This window comes from Synchiropus splendidus, chromosome 10, assembly GCF_027744825.2.
Source record: "Synchiropus splendidus isolate RoL2022-P1 chromosome 10, RoL_Sspl_1.0, whole genome shotgun sequence".
Taxonomy (NCBI): domain Eukaryota; kingdom Metazoa; phylum Chordata; class Actinopteri; order Syngnathiformes; family Callionymidae; genus Synchiropus; species Synchiropus splendidus.
The window spans coordinates 10,413,019-10,419,762 of record NC_071343.1 but is presented as its reverse complement, the minus strand read 5'-3'; positions in this window follow the sequence as shown (position 1 = coordinate 10,419,762).

Genomic DNA, 6,744 nt, shown 5'->3' with positions numbered 1-6,744 from the left:
TCGAGTACTGGATTTTCTTGTAATTTTTGTTCTAACTCCGATTTGTTCGAAGTCTGGGACCTTCGAAATCCGAGGTACCACTGTATTTAGAGATCAAGACCAAGGCGAGACCAAGATATTTGATATCAAGACAAGACTGAGTAAAAATGCATTTGAGACTGACTTGACTTGAGACCAATCTCGAGTACTCCAACACTATCAATATAATAGTGTAATGACAATGGCATTCCAAACGTAATTGTGAGTTAATACAGCGCCACCTACAGGACCTAGCTGCCCCAAGTCACAAATCAGGGTTCTTGCACTTCTAGTTATTTCTGTCTGATGTATCTATTTTACTGAAAACATTCGGTAGCTTTCAGAAAATGTTGAAACCAGGAAGTGACTTGACGTCTCTAGCTATTCACTCAATATGAAATCCAGGATGTGGATGGTTTTTTTTTGTTTTTTTTTTATCATCCAAGACCAGGATTCATGCACTCCAGCTAGATCGGGTGTTTCAAAAGTTTTTTTTTTTTTTAATTCCTCTGATGGTGACAGTGATGATTTATTTAAGGTGAACTTAATACAGTATTGATGGAAAACGTTATTACGCACCATCGACATACTTCTCATCGTGTCCTTTACACTTGCATGCATTAAGAAAAGGGCGAAGGAAGGAATGTCCACGTTTTCTGACCACACTAGTGAATGTTGCAGCATATCTTTTATTATTCATTTCACACTGCCTGCAGAGACTTGACATTTGAATGGTATCTGAGCCCAAACTACGACACGGCTATTTCAAAGGAGTGCACAAATGATGTCAGCAAACAGACATTGTTAGGTCAAGAGAAAGTAATACAAGCTCATCAAAGTCTATTGGCCTTGATGCCATTTCCATAATAATGTATTACAAAAATCAAAACAGAATAAATAATGTTTGTACTTAATCGTTCTGTGAGTGAATTGATATGAATCTTCAGATGAATCTAGTATTTTAGATAGAAAACTGGGAGACATTTATGGTCTGAAATTAAAAATGTCAAGGTCCAAACTCCTTCAAATTCAAGTCAACTCAAATTCTGTGTGTCTTCATATTTTTCAGTCTACATCCTCATGTTTTTCACTATGCACAGAAAAAGATGGTTGCTGCAACACATTCTCATTTCTAAAGGCCTATTTATTCTCCCCTTATGTACGAAATAGTATCCGTCACTGATCACAGCAATATATCCACCAGGGGGCTCAGCCCAGAGTCAAACATTTAGGACCACAACAATGTGTGGAGGAAGTCTTGATATTGTACCGCTTACATAAAAGAGGAAATGGAGGCCGCGTTGTAGGAGGCTTTTAAATATACTGTATCGCGACTGGAGGACAGAGAATGTCCGCCAACGTTATGTCTTCTTCATGTCTCATAAGGCCAATGTATCTGCTAGGAGCAGCAACACTGCGCCCACAGTTTCCAGTGGTACTGCTCTGCTTTATCTGCTACCTTTGTGATGAATTATGGACCAAATGAACGCAGAGTACGGACAGAAAGCTCAGTCCATATCCGGATCCATAGTATAAATGGGCCGTAACATAGTGACTATCGATCGACTTCTCCTTCCCTGTGGCGCAGAAGTCTCCTCCCTTCCACATTGCATTCGTTCAATTGAATCAGTTTTCCCTATCCAGTTAAATAGGTCGGAGGAGGGGTTAAGCCAGGTGGTGCCACTTTGGTTTCCACTATTGGGATACAATTTCATGTCTCTCGGTATATACATTCATGTGATGATGCTCACACAAGGCACTGTATATACCAAGTGACATCACACGTAAGGTAACAATGAGCACCTACGACTGTCACCCAAATCATCCTAAAACTAACCCCAACCATTTTTTTGGACGGTCCAGAAATGCCTCAGGAGGGGAAACACCTGATGTGTCAACATGCGACATGCAAGGATGGACACCATAGGAGTGAGAATGTGTTGGGCTGCAGCTGGCGAACAGAACCTCAAATCTAGTCTGCCACTTTCAGAAAAAGCTGCAGTAAGCAGAGAAGAGAGCGACGACCAGGATGGTGTCTGGGTTTCCTGCGGAACAGACACTGTAGGAGTGTGTGGCATCCTTGACCCTAGATGAAGAGTGTAACGTTAGCGTAGCTCAGTGTGTACCACACATACTGCATTATTTTGAACTCACCCCAAAACGGCGGTACAAAGACTCATTTCCAGCAGCGGTTCCCTCAACACTCCCACAGCATTTCTGATGACCTTATAGCTCTTCGGCATAGCAGGGTTGAAGCGCGTGGAGGGGGGTAAGTTTCCTCTTGTTCTATGTGAAAAGACATTTCCTGTCTTTGGCTCAGCTGCTGGTGGCTGCTCTTCCTCCTACGTGACCTGAATTTGTGAACACTGCTCACCGCCGGCTGGTGAGGAGCGGGGAAAGGGAGCTTTAGGCCACTGTCCGCTCCACTCAGCCTCAACCAACACAATACCAGTGCTGTTAGCGAAACACAGATCCTGTTGTTCTTGCATTTGCACCTTGGTTACGTACATTGACCTTACATAATCAGTCCCTGCAGTCAGTCTGGATCCTGAAGTCTGATGCTGAGCCGCGTGGCACCTTCACGCTGCACTGCGTTAGCACAGCTTCAGCATCACCCGACGGAGTCATTCATGAAAACACTTCCATAATGTACTGCTGTGTTGAGTGTTAATAGCCACTGGTCCATCTGCCGCTCACAGTCACATGACCTGAAGCAACCACACAAGCTTCGTACAGTAAAATAAAAATCTTTTTTTTTTTTTTTCTCCATCGAAAGTAAGGACTTTGGTGAACTAGAGATTGCCCAGAGAGTAGCCTCTGGTCACATGCCTGCCTGCAGTTTCAGATACTGCATTGACTTCTATTCAGACTCACTATAGAACCTTGAATGAAAATATTATCATATTATATTTAAATGCATTTTCACTTGTGTTTGCTTCTCTTTAGTCTAAACTTCTGGAACGGAAAGGGTGAATGTCAAAGAGGCTGCTGTGAAATGGTTTAGCGGTGTGAAAGTGTGTATCATGATCTGCACAATGACTTGCATCGATCAGTAACGGAGAAGACAGAGTGAATACTGACATCACAGAGTGCTGCTTGTTGGAACAGATAACCCTCTTTTGGACTCTCATTGAGGTGTTTTAGTCTCAGTCCAATAAATTGTTCATACTTTGGGTGAAAGCGGATCTTCTCATTTGCATCAGGAAGTCAGAAGGAATTCCACTCCAGACAGGCGGATGATAACAATCGCGACCACAGGATGTGTCGCATTCCTCACTGCCGTCGCAGTATTGGGGCATGACACACTATTCCGACAGCGAGACGACTTGCAGTCGCTCAGGAGAAAAACGCATTTGTAAGCGTCGGTGCGCGACTCAGATGGGAACAGAAAAAGCCTCTGAACAGGATGAGGAGGCGCCAATGTGTGTGCTTGTTGCCATCAAACCATCCGTATCCTCGACCCTTCGTGACAGCAGAGGAAGTGGAGATGACGGGAGGTCGTTAGCCGAATGAAAGCAATTACTCTGACGCGTACTCATAAATGTTGTTTGCCAGGAAGAGCGGCCGCTCCTCGGGTCAGCACTCGAGCTTGGCTTGTTTCGAGACTTCTCCAGAAGCTGGGCCTCATTTACTGACCCCTTTACTACAGTCACAGACTTATTTCACGGAACATTACCTGACTGCTGCAGGATGCAGGAGGAAAGCAGCAATAGAAAGTAAAAACTAAGTGTCATTTCATCCTATGTGCGAATTTTAGTCATGGTATATGGAATAAAACCCCAAAATATTCAATACTATCAAAATAAAATGAGACAAAGTTTCATATCTACAAGGGAAATGAATCGCTATTGTACTTAAAGGCATAAAACACTCTCACACACTTTAGTGAAACCCAAGTCCAAGAGCATATTAAATGTATAATAGTAATAATAATAATAGTTCTAATGACGCAACAAGCCAACAATACTTGAGCTTGGCTTGTTTCAAGAGTTTTCCAGAGCTAGGCCTCATTTTTTAACCCCTTTACTACAGTCACAGACTTATTTCACAGAGCATTGCCTGACTGCTGCAGGATGCAGGAGGAAAGCAGCAATAGAAAGTAAAAACTAACCTTGAGATATAGAGTCATTTCACCCTATATGCGAATTTTAGTCATGGTATATGGAATAAAAACCCAAAATATTCCATACTTTCAAAATGAAATGAGACAAAGTTTCATATCTACAAGGGAAATGAATCGCTATTGTACTTGAAGGCATAAAACACTCTCACACACTTTAGTGAAACCCAAGTCCAAGAGCATATTAAATGTATAATAGTAATAATAATAATAGTTCTAATGACGCAACAAGCCAACAATACTCGAGCTTGGCTTGTTTCAAGAGTTTTCCAGAGCTAGGCCTCATTTTTTAACCCCTTTACTACAGTCACAGACTTATTTCACAGAGCATTGCCTGACTGCTGCAGGATGCAGGAGGAAAGCAGCAATAGAAAGTAAAAACTAACCTTGAGATATAGTGTCATTTCATCCTATGTGCGAATTTTAGTCATGGTATATGGAATAAAACCCCAAAATATTCAATACTATCAAAATGAAATGAGACAAAGTTTCATATCTACAAGGGAAATGAATCGCTATTGTACTTGAAGGCATAAAACACTCTCACACACTTTAGTGAAACCCAAGTCCAAGAGCATATTAAATGTATAATAGTAATAATAATAATAGTTCTAATGACGCAACAAGCCAACAATACTCGAGCTTGGCTTGTTTCAAGAGTTTTCCAGAGCTAGGCCTCATTTTTTAACCCCTTTACTACAGTCACAGACTTATTTCACAGAGCATTACCTGACTGCTGCAGGATGCAGGAGGAAAGCAGCAATAGAAAGTAAAAACTAACCTTGAGATATAGAGTCATTTCACCCTATATGCGAATTTTAGTCATGGTATATGGAATAAAAACCCAAAATATTCCATACTTTCAAAATGAAATGAGACAAAGTTTCATATCTACAAGGGAAATGAATCGCTATTGTACTTGAAGGCATAAAACACTCTCACACACTTTAGTGAAACCCAAGTCCAAGAGCATATTAAATGTATAATAGTAATAATAATAATAGTTCTAATGACGCAACAAGCCAACAATACTCGAGCTTGGCTTGTTTCAAGAGTTTTCCAGAGCTAGGCCTCATTTTTTAACCCCTTTACTACAGTCACAGACTTATTTCACAGAGCATTACCTGACTGCTGCAGGATGCAGGAGGAAAGCAGCAATAGAAAGTAAAAACTAACCTTGAGATATAGTGTCATTTCATCCTATGTGCGAATTTTAGTCATGGTATATGGAATAAAACCCCAAAATATTCAATACTATCAAAATGAAATGAGACAAAGTTTCATATCTACAAGGGAAATGAATCGCTATTGTACTTAAAGGCATAAAACACTCTCACACACTTTAGTGAAACCCAAGTCCAAGAGCATATTAAATGTATAATAGTAATAATAATAATAGTTCTAATGACGCAACAAGCCAACAATACTCGAGCTTGGCTTGTTTCAAGAGTTTTCCAGAGCTAGGCCTCATTTTTTAACCCCTTTACTACAGTCACAGACTTATTTCACAGAGCATTACCTGACAGGAAAGCAGCAATAGAAAGTAAAAACTAACCTTGAGATATAGAGTCATTTCACCCTATATGCGAATTTTAGTCATGGTATATGGAATAAAACCCCAAAATATTCAATACTATCAAAATAAAATGAGACAAAGTTTCATATCTACAAGGGAAATGAATCGCTATTGTACTTAAAGGCATAAAACACTCTCACACACTTTAGTGAAACCCAAGTCCAAGAGCATATTAAATGTATAATAGTAATAATAATAGTTCTAATGACGCACCAAGCCAGTTGATCAATCGGGTTTGGGCTGACGTCCGGCCAGTGCTGGTGTCAATGGTGTCAGGTCACCCACTGATCTCCTCTTGAGTTCCGGCAGACAGAATTAGACGGGAGCTAAACCCCCAAACCTCTGGTGTCAAATCCAAGGGCAGAGGAAGTTTTGGAAAACACCCAGAGACCTTGTTGCCATGGCCACCTGCCCTGCAACATTTATTGCTGACAATAGCACAACGTTGTGTGCTGCGCTCCTTCCAGGACAGACTCTGATTTCACACGCACGTTACACTTTACCCTTCACATGTCACGTCGCGCCGCTGCAGCGTCTGCTGCCGTCCACCTGTCATCGCCCTCCACTGCCCTGGAAGCTCCCGCGGCTGGAATTAGCTCCACATATATAGCGCGGAGTCATGACTGGAAACCTTCAGCCTGGAATATTCATGAGCTTGTTAAGGTTGGAGCTAAACCTGGGGACAAGAGAGATGGATCGCTGTGTGTGGAAGTCGGTAATTGAGTGAGGCCACGCACAAATGAATGAATACAAATGTGCTCTCCTGTACAAACAGCTCTTTCATCGCAGCGACGAGCAAGTGAGAGCCCAGCAGTAACTTCCAATGCTTTTGCTTTAATGAAGCTCCCTGGAACGTACATGACTTTGATGAACTCGGTGGAAAAGGGTGGTTTGATCAACCTGGCAACAAAGTGATTCAATCAATAACAGCAGAGACATTCCAGGCTGCAGTAATGTAACACGCACGAGGGACTGAGCTGACTATTCTCACGACTATGTGCAACATTATATCACTTTTTTTTTCATTTTA